Source organism: Arvicanthis niloticus, chromosome 2 (genome assembly GCF_011762505.2).
Source record: "Arvicanthis niloticus isolate mArvNil1 chromosome 2, mArvNil1.pat.X, whole genome shotgun sequence".
Lineage (NCBI taxonomy): Eukaryota > Metazoa > Chordata > Mammalia > Rodentia > Muridae > Arvicanthis > Arvicanthis niloticus.
In genome coordinates this window covers 103389806-103410197 of record NC_047659.1, presented here as the reverse complement: position 1 = coordinate 103410197, position 20392 = coordinate 103389806, and the positions used below count along the sequence as shown (strand labels likewise).

General features: G+C 44.1%; 1 long non-coding RNA gene across 1 annotated transcript; it reads left to right on the top strand.

Annotated features, from left to right (window-relative positions):
* The first annotated feature begins 13072 nt into the window (after window positions 1-13072).
* On the top strand, window positions 13073-20171 carry LOC143441436 (uncharacterized). The gene is made up of 3 exons (XR_013108825.1): window positions 13073-14072; window positions 16416-16496; window positions 17201-20171. It is a non-coding gene; the product is annotated as an uncharacterized LOC143441436 (long non-coding RNA).
* Window positions 20172-20392: the final 221 nt, after the last annotated feature.

Genomic DNA, 20392 nt, shown 5'->3' with positions numbered 1-20392 from the left:
TTACATTTGTTCTTCCAGATCCAATCTTTTTCTTTCTCCATTCTATTCTGAGTCCTAGAGGCTGAGCTCTGTGGTCTGCTTTGATGCCTTATCTTCTGGCTTTCATTTTAGATTCAGTCAAAAATGGTTCTGGTTGAGAGGAGTAAGACTATAGAATTAGTCTTCTGAGCTTCTTCCTTCAGATTTCTATAGCTTGGTTATGTCCTGCTGAAAGCAGTACAACATAGAGGCTACTGCTTTCTTTATCTGTGACTGTGGCTACCCATCATGCCTTCAGGTTTAAGGGTATAAATAGCTGCTTGCTCTTGCTAGCCCCATTGCACCGAACTATCCAAAATGGTTTCCCCTTATCATCATCACATACTGTTGTAAAAGGTCGATGAAATTCTCAACCATCTCATTTTTGTGTGACATAGCCAGGAGACTAATATTTGCATTATTTAAAGGAATCTCTACTATCTCTACAAGATTTGTGACAATCCACAGCACCATCTAAAATTTCCTAAGATCTTCTAGGATTTCAACAACTTTAGGCATCAGAACACACCATGTACCTTCTAATAAGGGGTCATCTATGGGCTATTCCATTTTGAATGTACCATATTTCCTCCCAATCTAGCAATTACCACCTCTCAAGAGGTCAAGCATCAGAATCAAAGAACACTTGGTTCCTCTCTTCTTCCACGAACATCATGTTATCAAGGCTGACCAATTCCAGAAGCCCTAATGAATTGGCACATGATGGACTTAGATGACTCATCCTTTCCTGACCTTTTCCCCCTATCTTCACTCTGGGTACTTGCCTCTTGGGCGTGAAATCTGCTGTGGCTTGGCCAGGGGTGACTATCTATCTGGCCTCTGCCCTTTGTTTTTTTTCTGTGGCCTTTAGATAACATAGTACTTAACACCTTTAGATTTCTTCCTAATGTTACCACATACTAGACCCCTAGTATTACCACATACTTTCCTGGCATCTAAAAGCACTTGGGGGCTCTTGAAGAAAGAAAAGAGAACTAATTTTAACATCTATGTGTTGGGCCTTTCCTGTGATTTATTTCAGTTACTATTGTTGCATTAAAAGGTACCACCAAAGTATAATAACTTTAGATAACCACTTAATTCTACTGGGATATATTGTGCATCAAGGTTTCAGACAGGAGGAGAATGTCTACATGAAGTCTGGACCTCAGGAAGACTTGAAGCTTGAAGAGACTTGACAGGTGGTGGCTGGAATCATCTGTAGTTTGTTTACTTTGGTTGCAAGACATAGTGAAATCAAGCTGGGAGTGACCTGAAAACTTCCTCCCTGCTGATTAGTTCTAATGGTGCCAGGAAGTGCTGTGCATGCCATCTGGTGTAGAAGACACCAATGATACAGCTACAGCCAACTCTGCATGCTAAAATACTGACTGAACAGGTAAAATGCACTCACAGATGAAATAATGGCATGAAGGGTACAGGTGTAACCAAATAGTTTGAGATTGGATTTGAGGCCTGTTCCACAAGAAGGAACTCAGGCCTGATCCTATAACCTGGTCAAAAAGCCCCTGAGTTAAGAGTCTATAGGCTGCCTGGTAATGGTGGCGCACGCCTTTAATCCCAGCGCTTGGGAGGCAGATGCTGGCAGATTTCTGAGTTTGAGTCCAGCCTGGTCTACAGAGTGAGTTCCAGGACAGCCAGGGGCTATATAGAGAAACCCTGTCTCGAAAATAAACAAAGAAAAAACAAAGAAAAAACAAACAAATAAAAGAGGTTATAGGCCCTAAGGAGAAACCAACCATTGTTGGTTTACTAAGTGACACATTGTCAAACTTTTTCCTAAATATGTCTGCTTATACCTGTAGATTAGTGCTACTCTCAACCTTGGCCTGAGAAACTTCTCTCTGCAGTTCTCAACAACTAATTCAGACTCATAACTGGTCAAAGTGCAGAGAAATAAATATTTATTGAGTTTTCTTTTTCTTTTTTTTTTCTTTTCTTTTTTGTTTGTTTGTTTGTTTGTTTTTGTTTTCAAGCAGGGTTTCTCTATATAGTGCTGGCTGTCCTGGAACTCACTCTGTAGACCAGGTTGGCCTCCAACTCAGAAATCTGCCTGCCTCTGTCTCCCAAGTGCTGGGATTAAAGGCGTGCGACACCACTGCCCAGCGTTTATTGAGTTTTCAACCTCAGTGTAGCATCTGTAACAATACTTTCACCCAAAGCTTAGGGAACATCTCAGAAGAAAAGAAAGAACATAATAACTTGAGTCCCAGAAGTGGTGTGAAATGATGTTTTGGGGATATGACATGACCTGTGCATACATAAACTCCTGAGGCTTTGACATCTTTTTCAAGATCAAGTCAACAAGAGTGGCCAACGTTTCAATGGACAGCCCTAATATGGCTCAGTGGACTACTAACAACAAAAAAGAAAAGGATGCAAAAGGAGAGGGAGACTTATTCTAGGTGCACAAGGGAGTGGGGTGGGGAGTCTGGATTACTAGGAAGAGTGGGATGGGGAGTGAGCATCCATACAACCAAGATCACTATTTACATGGAGAAAGAATAAGTAAAAAGTTATTTGTAGGAAGCTGCTGTTAATGGTGGTATAATCTGCCATCCCAAGATGGCGCTGGCCTCGTGTCTTCTCCAGAAGTAAACAATTATCTGCGCAGCTGCTAAGGCAGAAAGACCGCCAAGTCACTGGCCAATCCCGAGGTGTAATATTGGGTGGTGAATGAACAGCCAATCAGAAGTGAATATGTCACTCTAGGGTGTATTTAAGCTAGGCCACTTCCGGTTTCTTCCATCTTTCCGCTTTACCGTGACAAGAAGTAAATCCTAGTTTGCAGTATACCCGATTATTGCCTCCTGTCCTTATTCGCGGGCAAAAAGGGATTTGGGGGGTGTGCGGAACATCTGGTGCCGAAACCCGGGTCTTTCAAGGCGCTGCGGAGACCACCCAAGTTTTGGGACGGGTTAAAAACTGCGGAAGTCGAGGTACATCAATGGAAGATATGCTTGGGGTGGAAACCTTCGTTGTGACCGAATTTTCATTTACGATGCTGCAGCAGCTGGCCTCTTGCTCGCATGGTTTTCGCTTTTAGTCTATTTTTGTTGTGAGGATCCAGCCCGAAGCACAGCTAATAGGGCAAGCTGAGAGGTTTCAAAAAAGGTCTGCTCCAAGCTATCAGAACCAGGATGTGGCAGCCGGCATCCAGCCATAGGGTTTGGAAAAGAGAAACAGACAAGGAAGTCTGGACAAGAGAGACAGGCCAGAGAGCTTGGTTATAGGAAAGAATATTCAAGAGGAATAGAGGCCACTGCAGGGCCTATTAAAGATAAGAAACCTTCACCGGCTGGTGAAGAGAAACCGGAGTTCAGGGGAGCCCCTCGCACCCAATTAAGGAGCCTGCTTCCATAAACCTTAGCAGCTCCGAGGAAGACCTAATGCAGGGAGAGGAAGAAAGCCTGGGGCGGGAACCAGCTGCCTATACAAAGGGTAGCGATTCTGAGATAAGACTAAGAAAGACTTTGAATTCCTCAGCCCCACCCTTACCTCCAATTTATGCCTCGGGCAGTGCCCCTAATTCATTTCTCAGCCCAGGAGATCGGAGACAGCTACAGCTTGCATTTCCAGTCTTTGAAGCAGCAGAAGGCGCCCGCGTTCATGCCCCCGTAGACTATAGACAGGTCAAAGAATTAGCGGAGGCAGTGCGTGCATATGGAATTGGAGCTAATTTTACTGTAGCCCAAGTGGAGAGGTTAGGTACAGCTGCTATGACGCCAGGAGACTGGCAGGACACAGTGAAGGTGGTACTTAACAATATGGGCCAATACCTAGAGTGGAAGACCTTGTGGCATGAGGCATTGCAAGCACAAGCTAGGATTAATACAAATACTGAGGGACAACAATTATGGACTTTTGACATGCTGGCGGGAGTTGGCGTACACGCAAATGACCAGACTGCTCATCCTTGGCAGGTCTACGCACAGATAGCATCAGCTGCAATAAAGGGGTGGAAGTCCCTCCCTAGGAAGGAAGGCAGTAACCTTTATTTGTCCAAGATAATTCAGACAGCTAATGAGTCTTTCTCTGACTTTGTGGCTCGAATGACCGAGGCAGCTGGTAGAATCTTTGGGGAACCAGAGCAGGCGATGCCATCGATAGAACAGATGATCTTTGAAAGTGCCACAGCTGAATGCCATGCAGCCATTGCTCCTCGGAGAGCTAAGGAGCTACAAGATTGGTTAAGAGTCTGCCGTGGTGTGGGGGGTCCCCTTACTAACGCAGGACTCGCAGCAGCGAACTTAGAAATGGCGGCAGTGCTGCTTAAGGGTCAGAATCGTGGAAAATTCCCTTCAAAACATATGGCCCGATGCTATGCCTGTGGGAAGGTGGGACATATGAAAAAAGAGTGCCCAAGTAATCAAATACCATCAAAGCTGTGCACTAGGTGCGGAAAGGGTTATCATCTAGCTCGGGATTGCTGCTCTGTTAGGGATATAAAAGGTCAGATCCTCCCTCCAAATCTCTCAGCCATTAAGGAAGAAAATTTTTCAAAAAACGGATATGCAGGCCCAAGATCCCAGGGCCCCAAAAGATATGGGACACTGCGGAACACTCTTTTCGCTGCAGAGCCACAAGGGGCTCCGCAGGACTGGACCTCCGCTCCACCTCCCGAGTCTTATTAATGCCACACATGGAGGTGCAGCCGATCCCGGTTGATTATAGAGGCCCCCTGCCAGAGAGAAGTGTCGGCCTTATTTTAGGCCGCTCCTCTCTTACCTTAAAAGGACTCGTGGTACACCCCGGTGTAATAGATCAGGATTATACCGGAGAACTTCAAGTTCTCTGTTCTAGCCCACAAGGTGTATTCTCCATCTCCCCTGGGGACAGGATTGCTCAATTGGTTGTTCTTCCAAGCTTGCATGATTGTTTTCCATCCACTGAGAAGCTTAGAGGTTCTCAAGGGCTTGGTTCCTCAGGAACTGACTTCGCTCATCTGGTGGTTGATTTTAAAACTAGACCCACCTTACAGTTAATAGAGGGGAAGAAATTTACTGGAATTCTGGACTCAGGAGCGGATAAAAGTATTATTTCCTCTAATTGGTGGCCTAAGGCAAAGGCATGGCCTGTAAAGAGATCGTCCCACTCCCTACAAGGATTGGGATATGAGGCCAGTCCCGAAGTCAGTTCTCGCTCATTGACTTGGCAGGCACCAGAGGGTCAAACAGGAAGTTTTATACCTTATGTACTTCCTCTCCCTGTCAATCTCTGGGGAAGGGACATTTTACAGGGCCTAGGGCTAGTTCTGACTAGTGAATACTCCCCACAAGCTGTAAACATTATGAAGAGCATGGGATTTAAAGAAGGGAAGGGTCTCGGCAGGAGCGAACAAAGAAGGTTAGATCCTGTCTCACAAGAATCAAACGCAGGAAGACAAGGCCTGGGTTTTTCCTAGTTGCCACTGAGGGTTCTATGCCCATACCCTGGCTCACAGAGGAGGCTGTGTGGGTTCCTCAGTGACCCCTATCCTCTGAAAAATTGGAAGCTGCTACAAAACTAATTAAAGAACAAGTGCAGCTCGGTCATTTAGAACCTTCTACCTCTTCCTGGAATACACCCATATTTGTTATTAAAAAGAAATCCGGAAAGTGGAGACTTTTACATGATTTAAGAGCCGTCAATGCACAGATGCGACTATTTGGCTCTGTGAAACGAGGCTTGCCTTTACTCTCTGCCTTGCCTAAGCAGTGGAGAATTATAATTATAGATATTAAAGATTGTTTTTTCTCTATTCCCTTATGTCCACAAGATAGACCAAGATTTACGTTTACACTACCTACTATTAATCGTTTTGAACCCGATAAGAGATATCAGTGGAAAGTTCTGCCTCAGGGCATGGCCAACAGCCCTACTATATGTCAGCTGTATGTACAAATGGCCCTCGAGCCAATTAAGAAACAATTTCCTTCACTGTTGCTGGCCCATTACACAGATGACATTATTATGTGTCATAAGGATTTAAGTATTTTACAGACCTCATACCCTTTATTATTAAAAACCTTGGAACAGTGGGGTCTACATGTTGCTACTGAGAAAGTTCAATTTTCAGAAATTGGTTCTTTTTTAGGGACAGTTATCTATCCAGAAAAGATAATTCCTCAGAAATTGGAGATTCGTAGAGACCATTTACATACTTTGAATGATTTTCAGAAATTATTAGGTGATATAAATTGGTTAAGACCATTTTTAAAAATTCCCTCGGCCGAGCTGAAACCTTTATTTGATATTTTAGAAGGGGATGCTCATATTTCCTCACCGAGGGCCTTAACACCAGCTGCGAGCTGTGCTCTGCAAGTAGTAGAAAACGCTTTACAAAATGCACAGTTGAAACGCATAGATGAAACCAAAACCTTTGACTTATGTGTTTTTAAAACTAGACACTTACCAATTGCTATATTATGGCAGGAGGGGCCCTTGTTATGGGTTCATCCCAATGCTTCTCCCTCAAAGATCATTGAAAGGTATCCAGATGCAGTTGCTCAACTTGCCCTTCATGAACTAAAAGCAGCCGTTACTCATTTTGGAAGAGAGCCTAAGGTTTTGATAGTGCCTTATACTGCCCATCAAGTCCAAATATTAACGGCGACCTCTGATGTTTGGGCAGTGCTGGTTACTTCCTTCAATGGTCAAATAGATAATCATTATCCTAAGCATCCCATCTTACAATTTGCCTTAACTCAAGCTATCATATTTCCACATATTGTGTCTCAGGAGCCGCTCCCAGATGGAATGGTAGTTTATACGGATGGGTCAAAAACAGGAGTGGGTGCCTATGTGGTTAATGATAAGGTTACATCCAAACAATATCATGAAACCTCACCTCAAATTGTGGAATGCTTAGTGGTGTCAGAGGTTCTGGAAATCTTTCCAGGTCCCTTAAATATTGTTTCAGATTCCTTCTATGTGGTTAATACAGTAAAAGCATTAGAAGTCTCGGGGTTAATTAAGACATCTAGCAAACTTGTAGAAGTTTTTCAAAAGATTCAGCTTACCCTGGCTAAGCGTAGATTCCCTGTCTTTATAACTCATATTAGGGCTCACTCAGGCTTACCGGGACCTATGTCCCGTGGAAATGACCTGGCAGATCGAGCCACAAGGTTGATTGCAATTGCCCTTTCACCAAAATTAGATTTGGCTAAAGCCTTTCACAAAAGGTTTCATGTGACAGCTGAGACACTAAGATGTCGATTTAACATCTCTAGAAGGGAGGCCAGAGATATCGTGACTCAATGCCAAAACTGCTGTCAATTCCTACCTGTTCCCCATACAGGAATTAACCCTTGGGGAATTAGGCCATTACAAATCTGGCAAATGGATGTTACTCACATCCCATCCTTTGGTAAATTACAATATTTGCATGTCTCTATTGATACCTGTTCTGGAGTTATATTTGCCTCTCCATTGACCGGAGAAGAGGCGGCCCATGTTATTCAACATTGCCTCGAGGCCTGGAGTGCCTGGGGAAAACCTAAAATCCTTAAAACTGACAATGGGCCAGCCTACACTTCTCAAAAATTTCAACAATTTTGTCGCCATATGGAGGTGACACACCTCACGGGTCTTCCTTATAACCCTCAGGGACAGGGCATCATTGAGCGTGCTCATCGTACCCTTAAAACTTATTTGATAAAACAAAAAGGAGGAGTTGAGGAAGCTCTGCCCATGGTGCCACGAGCTACTGTTTCTCTGGCACTTTTTACCCTCAACTTTCTGAATTTGGACAGTCAGGGCAATACAGCAGCTGATCGCCATTGCCTGGAACCAACTAGGCCAAAAGAAATGATAAAATGGAAAGATGTTTTGACTGGTCAATGGAAAGGCCCGGATCCTATTTTAATAAGATCCCGGGGAACGGTTTGTGTGTTTCCACAGGAAGAAGACAATCCATTTTGGCTGCCAGAGCGACTGACGTGGTGACTCGTGGTTCCTGAAAAAGACCCCCCGAAGGATTCATCTGCAGACGCTCTCAGCTCCCATTTGGACTCTCCTAAATCGGGTTCCTAGTATATATAGTGAATTTAGATGGCTATCCTATCTGCTTCTCCAAAACCTATGCCCTTGCCTTCTTAAAAGGTGTTGCTTCTGCTAACTTGTACCAATGTAACTTGCTTTATGTCCCAGTGCTGGTCTGCTTTTTCTATAAACAGGCCTAATAGCCAGTTTACCACTCTGATCCCCATCCCCGTTCAGACTTCTGGGACCTTGATTTTATTCCGACAGAAGAGAGATTTTGATGTAACTGCAGCCTTTTTGCTGCTATTACCATCTCTACAACTACAGCTGTGACAGCTGACTCAGACATGGTCAATAAAGTTACAGCAGCTACTGTTGTTAATCAAATTTCAGAAAAGACCTCTGAGGCTTTGACCCTCCCACAGAAAGTGGATGCGTTGCAGGCATCCTGTTGGTCAATCAGAGAGTTGATTCGCTCCAAGCCCATGTAAAACAGCTCACAGAGGTGGTTCAAATGAGCTGTGTGTCAGCGACCCCACATCCAGGTATTACACCTCTGAAATTTGTGAATGATACATTTACTCAAAGCCATAATCTTTCTGCTTATTTAAAAGGAAAGTGGAATGGGAAGTTGGACCAGGTACAACACCAATTACAGATCCGGATTTCGAGCCTTGTTGGAACACAAGTGGAACCTGTTACCCCTGGAGATTTTACTTCTTGAATTTCTTCTGCCTTTTCTTTCTTTCTTTCTAAAAGGGAAGGTAGGCCTGTTTTGATACAGCCCTATGATGTGGATTCGTGTTCATGGAGGGTTGGTCTGTAAGCTCAGAGCCCAACAAAAACGTGACAAGGTCGCTTTAAGCCCAAGCACTCACAGCCTTGGAGCAAGCTTCTCTCCCTGAAATTTGACTATCTAGGCTGAGAAAGTAGCTGATTGACTGAGACCCTCAGTCGATGCACCCCAAGGGTTCAGCCCATTGCATTGGGATGATGAGAGGTCTAAGTCCAGCCAGCCCTTGCCTAAATAACCGGTACCTGAACAGTTAGAGGTGTTTGCGAGTGGGTACTCGACAGGGAATGTTCCACAAGTGTGGATAGATTTCCTGAAAATATGCCTGATTGCACAAAGGTTTGATGCCAAGAAACCTCCCCTGGTGGCGCCCCAGGGTAGAGGCTCCCTTTCCCCGTCAAAAGGCATCGAGATTGGATATGGGAATTAAACCCATTACAATATCTCATTTTGCACAGGGGATCAGGCCTCTGCTTTCCCTCACTGAGTTGGTACTGCGCTTAATGGGCAAAAGGCTGTTTCATATTAATAATTTAAACAGGGAGAGATGTAGGAAGCTGCTGTTAACGGTGGTATAATCTGCCATCCCAGGATGGCGCTGGCCTCGTGTCTTCTCCAGAAGTAAACAATTATCTGCGCAGCTGCTAAGGCAGAAAGACCGCCAAGTCACTGGCCAATCCCGAGACGTAATATTGGGTGGTGAACGAACAGCCAATCAGAAGTGAATATGTCACTCTAGGGTGTATTTAAGCTAGGCCGCTTCCGGTTTCTTCCGTCTTTCCGCTTTACCGTGACAAGAAGTAAATCCTTGTTTGCAGTATACCCGATTATTGCCTCCTGTCCTTATTCGCGGGCGAAAAGGGATTTGGGGGGTGCGCGGAACAGTTATTCTATTAAAAAGAGGGGGAGGAATGGAGTGGTTGTGCACACTTCTTTAATCTTTGCACATGGGAGGCAGAGGCAGGTGAGTCTCTGAGTTAGAGGCCAACCTGGTCTACAGACTGAGTTCCCAGACAGCCAGAGTTACACAGAGAAACCCAGACATGAAAAACAAAAACAAAAAAGACATGGGTCAGTGGTTAAAAGCATTCACTGCTCTTGTAGTGGACCCAAGTTCAGTTCCCAGAAACCACATGGTGACTCATAACCATTTGAGCTTCAGTTCCAGGAGATTCAGATCCTCTTCTAACCTCTGTGCGCACTAGGCATGCACATGATACACATACACACATGCAAACAAACCACTCATATATGTACAATAAAATAATCTGAAAAATGGGTGTGGTGGCACATACCTATAATCTAACACAGGAGGTAGAGTCAGGTGGATCGAAGCTCAAGGTCATCCTCAGTTACATAGTGAGTTCAAAGTCAGCTTGAGACACACAAGTTGCTGATTCTATCCATAAGAAAGGGAAAAGAAGGGTATTTTTATTTTACAGATAAAGAAACAAAAAAAAGTAGATAAATAATTTTTTCCCACAAAGAGAACATGGCACAAATAGGAGTAGATTCTGATCGCTGGGACCTACTTACTGTGTCAGGAATATAGATGTTATGTGTGGATTTATGTTCAAATCAGACTGTTTCTACTAAAAGCAAAGCATATAAGTAATTAAAAAGTTAACCTTTATTTTTCTTTTATGTGTATCAGTGTTCTGCCTGCTTATTTGTCTGTGTACTTTGTACCTGCAGTAACAACAGATGCCTGATGGGGGCCTTGGGTCCTTTGGAACTGGACTTAGAAATGGTTGTGAGCCACCCTTTGAGAGCCAGGAATTGATCTGGGTCCTCTCCAAGAACAACTAATGTTCTTAACTTCTGAGCCATCCCTCCAGTCCCAAAAGTATGTAATCTACATCTCAATTTCCCCCTGATTTATTTCTTCAGGTGGAAATTTATACTATCCAAATTATTTATATATATATATATATATATATATATATATATATATATATATATATATATATATTTTTTTTTAAAGATTTATTTATTTTATTTATGTGAGTACACTGCAGCTGTCTTCAGACACACCAGAAGAGGGCATCAGATCCCATTACAGACGGTTATGAGCCACCATGTGGTTGCTGGGAATTGAACTCAGGGTCCTCTGAAGAACAGTCAGTGCTCTTAACCACTGAGCCATCTCTCCAGCCCTATCCAAATTTATATTATCCATATATGTTCTTCTGGAATTTGCAACTCTGACTTCAAGAGAGAGATTCTGGGGCTACAGAAATGGTTTAGCAGTTAAGAGTGTGTTCAGTTCTTTGAAAGGACCTGAGTTTGGTTCCTATCACCCACACTAGGCATTCACGGTCACCCATAACTCCAGCTGATATCTTCTGATGCCTCTGGCCTCTGAAGACATCTGTACTCACATGTGCGTGCATGCCCACCCCCCATATAAAAAACATTTTTTAAAAATAAAGATAAGTTCTGTGTTCCCTCTCCATGAAATAGTGGGCTTCTTATCACAGCTACGAAAAGAATACAGGGAAAGGATGCTCTGGGGTTTCCAAAGTTAGCTCATAAAAACCCACTACCTGGCATTCAGTCAGCTGGCTGGAGTCCTCTTGCTCTGCCCAGATAAGAATGAGGGGTAAGTGAAAGGAAACATTGCCAATGCTGATGGTCCTGGGCCCTTGAGAAGTTCAGGCAGACCGAGACATATAGCTCCAATCTAAAAGTTAGGGGACTAATGCTCCAGGCTTTAGAAACTTGGCCTCCCAGCACTCAGGTTGGAGGATTATTGTTGTTGGTTTTAACTACCAGTAGACCTGGCACCTGGCAACTCTTATAATCCTCAGCTTTCAAGAGCAGTGGGGTATGGCATCAGATAGCAGGAAGTAGAAACAGACACTATTATCTGTCTGTCAGTCTGTCTATTTTTCTTTCTTTCCTTCTCTTCTTCCTCTTTTTAAATACAGAGTCTCACTGTGTAACCTTGGCTGGCCTGGAACTTGTTATATAGACCAGGATGGCCCCAAACTCACAGAGATCTACATCCCTCTGTTTCCTGAGTGCTTGGATCAAAGGTGTGTGCCCCGACACCCAGGAAGGTAGCGGCTTCTAGTGTAGCTTTAGGTACTTGCTTCAGGTCTTGGGACTCTCAGCTTTCCAGTGACACATGTTTTAGGTCTAAAATGAGATTCTCATCCCTTAACAACAACAAGCCTTAGAGCTCTTGGGGCTGGCATATTTGAAAATTTGGACTTTAAGGCCTGGAAGTTCCCTGGAAGGCCCAAGGCAAACAGTTCTTTGTCTTTAAAGCATTTTACTCTGCTCCTCCTCCTTTCTGGGATGGCCTGTCAATCTCTCGTCACTATGACTACCGTTGCCACTGTTTGCTACTATATTGCTATTCTATGCGTGGGCTCTGGGCTGGCTACTCTCTCATCACTTTAAAAGGGGTGTATATAATAAAGGTTTACTGTTAACATTAACAGTTTCAGCCCTAAACTCCTGCCCCAGTCCCTGGCAAAAGGTGAGTCTCACTAATCAATTTCACATACTTTGGGGAACTGTACTGTGAAGGAGCCCAAGTTAACCTATTCAGAGAGAACACACTAAGAATCCCATGTGGAAGAAACCCAGTTCTGAAAGCTATGACACCCCAAATCAAGGCACTGGAAGATTTGGAGTCTAATGGGGGCCCTTTGGCTTATAGAGACCCATTATCGGGATCTTCTCCTGAGAGAAGACTTACACTAGCTCTCTGAGGCCTCTTTGATAAGGAGACTAATTGTACCCGTGAGGTCCTCCATCACCTCCCCAAAGCCTCCTTTAACAATGTCATCACATCAGTCAGGTTTCTACAGAGGAATTGGAGGGGAGGGGGCACAAATATATGCATAAGCCTAACTTTAGGTTCAAATTACTTAAAGCATTGTTACAGTCTAAGTTCTCTCAAAAGCAGACCCTGAAAGTTTTAGGTGTAGGTGCTCTGTGCAGGTGGTGATTTCTGGGTGCTTGGTCAGGGATAAGGCGAGTATGTCTGCAACTGTTTCTCTACACTCTTGGGAGACAGTTGAAAAGAGGAAAGATTTATTTTGGTTTTTGAGGTTTCCATCAGTAGTTGGGTGTTCCATTGTGGGCAGATAGTGAGGCACATCTGGGAGGAGGAACCTGTGGCAGAGGAGACTAATTGCCTATGTCAACCAGGAGATAGAAAGACCCAGGGGAGGACAGAGGACAAAGCATCCCTTTCCTGAGCAGCCTCCAGTTACTTACTTCCTTCAATAGGTCCTGCCCCCCACTCTCCCACTTCCTCCAATAAGTCCCGCCCCCTCCCTCTGAATAACGATACCTCATCACAAATCCATCAAGGGATTCATCCATTGGTGTGGTCAGAGCCTTCAGGATCCAATTGCTGCCCTGAGATCATCAGCTGTCAACAAAGCCTTTATCACTGGGCATTCAGGGGACACTGCAGATTCAAAACCGTAAGTCACAGCTAAAGGTAGCCTGGGTTCATTTCCTCTAGGGACCCTCTGAACAACTGGGTGGGACATGACTCAGAACCATCATACTGGAGAGAGGGGAAGATGGGATGTTCATACACTGTATGGATTGAATTCAATGCCTACAAAGTTTTAATCCTCAATGTAGCTATATTTGGAGTGGCTCTTAAAGGAAGTAATTAGGTCAAGTTAGGTCATAGGGTGGAGGGTAAGATTAGTGTTCTTTTGTTGAGCTCCTGGTGCTGCCTTCTAGGAATTTGGCAGGAATTTGACCTTGGACTAAGATAAGAAAGTAGGCGCAAGATGAATGCAGCTAAGGAATGCGTTCTTTCTATCGTGGTGGGTACAGTACTCATGGGATCTTTGTTTATGCTTTGTTTGTTCCTTGACTACTTTGTTTACACCTTAGGACTGACCATATTCTTTGTAGGTACTTAGAAGGACATAAAGGCAGACTGGAAAAAAATAAACCCGCTCAGAACTGGCTGGGGTCATGTTATAGTGTTGTCTAATTGTCTTTTCTTTTCAATCTTCCCCCCACCCTCCCTTGAGACCCTGTTGACTGACTGAGCTGGCTTGGTCATGTTCTTATAAGAGACAAGAGAGTTTATTCTCTTTCCCTGTTGGTCTCCTTCCACCTCCTTCCTTTTCCTCTTCTCTCTATCCCTCTCCTTCTTCTCTCCATGCACTGAAGAAAGGCCGTGTGTGGACATAGTCAGAAACAATCATCAAGCCAAGAGACAAAGTTCCATCACCAGACACCACGTTAGTCAAGATGCTGACCTTGGACTTCTACATTTCAGAAGTGTGAGAAAGTAAGTTTATTATCAAACACAGTCTATGTGGTGCTTTGTCAAAGCAGTCCAAGGATCCTAGCACAGGCATCCCTCTGGAACTCAGGGAAAAATTCTAAAATATTAGCAAAATACTAACATATCTTTAAGTCAGTGAGTTACCAGCAGACTAAAAACTTACTTCCCAAAATTACAGACTGAGACAGCAGTTAGTATTCTGTCTAAACTCTACCTCCACAGTTACCTGGCAACAGCCAGGTATGCTCCACCCCACAGTTACCTGGCAACAGCCAGGTAGGCCTGGCCTACTATAGAAGGGGCTGCTTGCTGCCTTCTCTCTCTCTTAATCTCTTACTCTCTTATCTCTTGCCTCTAGCTCCTCTCTTTTCCCCTCTCCCCCTTCTCTTCCCTTTCTCTCCACGTGGTCATGGCCGGCCTCTACTTCTCCCTCTTATTCCTCTCTTCTTCCATCTTCTTCCCCCCACCTTTGCCCTGTCTCCTGAATACCACCCCCCCAACTGTTTGGTCTGGAGTGGTCTGTTCTAAGCTGCGAGTGGACAGCTAACACAGTTTAACTGCAGCCCCTCCAGGTGAACATGGGCTTAGGGCTGTTTCCCCCTTGGAGCTGTCCTTAGTTGGGAAGTGACAGATGTAGAACTGAGCTGTGTTTTTTTTTTGTTGTTGTTGTTGGTTTTTTTTTTTTTTTTTTTTTTTATTATAGTCTCAAAGAGTAAGGTTTTTAATGTTATTTAAAAAAAAAAGAAAAGAGAAAGGAAGAAAGGAAGAAAAGAAAGAAAGAAAAAGAAAGAAAGAAAGAAAGAAAGAAAGAAAGAAAGAAAGAAGAAGGAAGGAAGGAAGGAAGGAAGGAAGGAAGGAAGGAAGGAAGGAAGGAAGGAAGAGAATGTCACTTATCAAAGCCTGACCCAGTGATGATTCTGATCTTCCTCCGTTTGGCTGGGACCAAGCTACCTTTTCAGAGTGAACAGAGAGTGAAGCCAAGTTCCTGAAGGATAAAAGCGGGGGTCCATATCACTGGAGTAATCTAAGGAAATGCTTTTTTTTTTTTTAATGTAACATTTATATAAAGTCTCATTGTGTTCCCCTAGTTATTTCTTACAATTCTGTTTCAGCACCACAAGAACTGGAATTACAGACATGTGTAGCCCACAGGCTAAAAAAGCTAGATTTAATTTGGACTAGAATTAAAGTGGTTTGTGTTGCCTTCAGATGACGAATAGAAGGGGACAGAAACCTGTGAGGAAAGATGCCCTCAACCGGATCTCAAATGATTCCCACATATCAATTCCATGTCAGCACACAAAGATAATGTCACACAGAGGAACTAAAGTGTATGAACAGGAACCCCCCTCCAACAGAAGCAGACCTACAAATATTTGAGATATACATTATCAATCATAAGAAATAAAACTATTTGTTTTCTATGTTTAAAGACACACACACACAGACAGACACACACACACACACGCCTTGAAATATCACTACAAAAGCCTAGCAAGGTGTCATGTACCTTTAATCCCGGCATTTAGGAAGCAGAGGCAGGAGGCTCTGTAGAAGGCTGAAGCCAGCCTGATCCATGCACAGAGTTCCACACCAGCCAGGGATACATAGTGAAATCCTATCTTAGGGTATTTATGATGACAAGAAACAGCAAGCAAAATTCAAAACCCTGATAGCACATGTGGGAAAGGACTAAATGAAGTCGTAAGTGGAGAATTACTATTCTGCTTGATCTGTCATAATAAAATACCACAGGTCATATGCCCTAAAGAATGCAGATTCAGGGCTGAGGATGTAGCATAGTTTGTAGAGCCCTTTGCTACAGTGTACACAGCCCTGGCTTGGTGTCTAGTACCATGGAAAACTGGCCCATGCTTGTGATCTGAATACTAAGGAGTTGAAAGAGAGAAAGCCTGAAGTTCAAGGTTATCTATCCTAAGTTATGTAAGCAGCTTGAGGCCAGCCTGGTGCACTGGTCAAGGGTTCTGTAGTGGAGCAGAATGAATATCTATCAAAAAGAGGTTTAATTACATTGGCTTAGACCATACAACCAGAGTACTCCAGCAATGGCTGTCTTATACCAGAGAGACCAAGAGTTCAGCAGTTGCCCATTCTACAGGCTGGATCTCCCAGCAGCTGTCATGGCATGGAAGGCCTTGCCCCTGTGGAGCCACAGGAACAGGAGAGACTCGACAAGCAGTTTCTCTCTTAGTCAATTCTAATCCAGTCAGGTTGACAGTCAAGACAAACTGTGTGTGCAGAGGAAGTAATCTAGTGGGGGTGGCCTTTGAGGGTTGATAGCTTTGTCCCACTTCCTGGTTCTTTCTGTCTGTTTCTTGTGTTTAGATGAAAATATGATCAGTCAGCTTCCCAATTCTCCCACCATACCTTACCTTCCTGGCCATTTTGGACTTTCCCCCTGGAACGGTAAGCCAAAATCAGTCTTCTATAAATTGCTTTTAGTCAAGGTAGTTTATCACAGCAATAGAGAAGCAACTAATACCACATATATACACAACCACATACACACACACTCACAACACACACACACACACACACACACACACACACACACACACACACCATATGTTAGTTGTTTTAAGAAATCCGACCAGAACAGACCACTCCAGACCACGCGATTCCAAGGGGGAGAAGGTTTATTCAGGGGATAGGGCAAAGGTGGGGAGAGGAAGGTGGAAGAGATAAGAGAGAAGAGAAGTAGAGGCCGGCCATGACCACGTGGAGAGAGAGGAAGGTGGGGGAGGGGACAGAGAGGCAAGAGGGTAAGAGAGAGAGTAAGAGTGTAAGAGTGTAAGAGAGTAAGAGAGCAAGGAGGGGGCAAGCAGCCCCTTTTATAGTGGATCAGGCCTACCTGGCGGTTGCCAGGTAACTGTGGGGAGGAGGTAACTGGGGAGGTGGAGTTTAGACAGAATACTAACATTCCCCCATTTTGGTTTAATTAAAAAGAAAAATTAGAAAAAGGTGACAGTGAAGCAGGAATAGAGACGTTGTGATATCTGGCTACTTCCTGCTGGCATTGGGGGCGTTGAGTCTCTAGGGGGAACCCAGAAGAATAGGTATGGGGAATGTCTGTCCAGTCTTAGGAAAGTTGGCTGTTTCCTGCTGTCCAGGGTCTGTGGAGCCATCTGAGGACAGGTCAGAAGGAACAGGTCCAGAAGAAGCAGCTGTGTGTGTGACAGGAGATGGAGCATCTGGAGGTTGCTTCTCTGGAGCTGTTTTGGATGTGCCTGGACTTGACAAGATGTAGGGAATAAGATTAAGTACATTTGGGGGAAAGAAAAATTTTCTAAGATGTACATTTGAAACCCAGAGGGATCCCACCCTTTGAGTGTAGACTCTAGCCGCCAAAGGCACTGGGCAGTGACTTCCAGCTGCTAATAGGAAGTCCCACCCTACCGCCACAGCGGACCCGACCTGCAACAACTATGCCCTCAGCTGTGGGCCCATAGCCCCAACCTGCCAGCCATTTGATCATATGCCACTATTGCCAGCTTTCTTATTCTGTTCCTAGCCAAATGTTTTCTTGCTAATACTAAAATGTGCTTTTCTCTACCTACAGAACCTGCCAAAGCTACTTAAGACTCTTTCCTATCCTGTCTTAATAGATTTTTACTACTGCTATTAAATTCTATTCAGTTACAACCAAACCTTATGGCTCTCAATCTTGTCAAAAGTCTGTTAATACTATATTTAAGTTTATGGCTGACAGAACTCCCAAAGCCTGTCACAGTTGACCCAAGATGGTTTCAGAAGACTTGGACACCTAGAAGATACAGCCTGGATTGTATGCGATGATATTGTCACTAATGTAGTGGACAAAACTGGATGCCCTGAGTCAAATGACTTGGCTAAACGTTAGTTGTTTTAAGAAGTCCGACTGCAGTTCAGAACAGACCACTCCAGACCACACGGTTCCAAGGGGGAAGAGGTTTATTCAGGAGATAGGGCAAAGGTGGGGAGAAAAAGGTGGAAAGGTAAGAGAGAAGTAGAGGCTGGCCATGACCACGTGGAGAGAGAGGAAGGTGGGGGAGGGGACAGAGAGGCAAGAGGGTAAGAGAAAGAGTAAGAGAGTAAGAGAGTAAGAGAATAAGAGTAAGAGAGTGAGGAGGGGGCAAGCAGCCCCTTTTATAGTGGATCAGGCCTACCTGGCGGTTGCCAGGTAACTGTGGGGAGGAGCATACCTGGCAGTTGCCAGGTAACTGGGGAGGTGGAGTTTAGACAGAATACTAACACCATACAAATTAGGTTCCATGATGAGATAAAATGTGGTATTTGTCTTGTCTTTCTGGTTCTAGCTCAGTTACTATCATCTCCAGGACTACCCATTTTTCCTGGAAATGACATAACTCTTTATTTATTTATTTATTTATTTATTTATTTATTTATTTATTTTTTGTGGCCAAATAAAACTCCACTGTGCTCCCAGGTGTGGTATACGGAATATTAGCTTTTGTTGTTGTTTTGTTTTTTAACGTGTGAGGGTGTGACTCTTCTGACTGCATGTGTGTATGTCTCTGTGCCACTGGTGCCTGAGGGGGTCAGAAGGGGTCAGACCTTCTGGAACTGTAGTTATAGACAGCTGCGAGCTGCCATTTGGGTGCTGGGAATTGAATCCAGGTCTTAACTGCTTAGCCACTCTCCAGACCAGGAACTTTTTAGTATTCTGAGGAATTTCCACACTAGTTTTCATGATGGCTGTAGCTGTCTACATGCCTCTCAGGACTGTGAGATCCATCTCCCAACAGCACATCTTTTTCAGCATTTGCTATGAATCGTTTGTTTGTTTGGTTAGGTTTTTGTGAGACAAGGTCTCACTCTGTGGCCTAGGCTGGTCTTGAACTCTCAGACGTCTTTTGGACTCAGTATAATACACATTATATTGATAAATTTTCATGTGCTGTTTGAGCTTGAGAGCAGACTCTGGGAACAAGAGGTGTACCACCTCTCGGATTTAAACGAGTTCTTGAAAGTCCTCCAAATCTCTCTGTCCCTGGGGCAGGCTAGCCTCTTAGCTCTGGGGCAGGGAGAGAGGACAACAGTCAGAGGCTATGGATATTGAAACTATTGCAACCTTGCAAGTGGCTGGAAGGTAAACTGTTTCCTGTTTCCTGTGGAAGTTGCTGTTGTTACCACCTGCTTAAGAACTCCAGCAGGCAGAGACAGGCGGATTTCTGAGTTCGAGGCTAGCCTGGTCTACAGAGTGAGTTCCAGGACAGCCAGGGCTACACAGAGAAACCCTATCTCGAAAAACAAACAAACAAACAAACAAACAAACAAAAACAAAGACAAAAAAACCCTCCAGCAGTGGAAACAGGATAGTAGACGTTCATCCACAGAGAAACTTCTCTGCTTTGCCAGGACTTTTCTAGTCATTTCTGCTAGATGTTGTAAGGGCCAGGTGATCTTCCTTTTGCTTGATCTAGCCAGCTTACTGCAGTTGCTCCTGCTGGATGTTGTAAGTTTCCAATTTATTGTGCTATTATAGTCTGTCTGCTGCCACCACCTATCTCCGATGTATTCTTTTGCTTGCTACACTACCCTGACTCATCTGAAACCCCAAGCATAACTACTGTCAATCTCCATACGGAACCCAGGTGTGAGTCACTACACTCAGCTTGTTCTTGTGCGTGTGTGTAAAATGTATGAGTTACGTGTGAGCACTTGTGAGAATAAATTGTAAAAATGAAATTTTAGGTCTCAACATGAAAGATTCTTAGGTTCAGAGTTTCAATTTACACTCAAGTGTTAGCTGCCCCTGGGGTGCATTCCAAGGGCTTGAATAAACATTTCAAAAGCACAAAAGACCCAAGATAGAGACAATAAAACACCAGGGTAAAAGGAAGTCACCTAAAAGGAATTCTCCCAGGAGCAAGATACAGATGTAAATTAGGATAGAGCCTGGTTGTAAATTGGGGTGGAGGCTGGATGGAAACCAGGTTTTGGAACGGATGTTTGAAATCTCTTTTATTGTCTAAGAAGCAATTGACTGTCTTTGTGAACTTTGTATATATACCATCCTTTTTGGTCACTCGGGGTGCCTCTTTCTCACTTGAGAGAGGAGGACCCCTGTGCACCGGCTACTGTTATTCTACCTATTCATCTAATAAACCTCATGCGATTGCAGCGATTTTCTTCCGTGGATGTTTCTGAGAGAGCGCTTCCCATGGGTTTGGATCCTTAGATTCCAACACACTCACCTGCCACAGTACACATGTGAAGGGCAGAGCTCAACCATTGGGTGTCTGTTCTCTAAGTACTGGATTATAAGCAACTCTTGTTACAGACAAGCAAACAAAAACTGA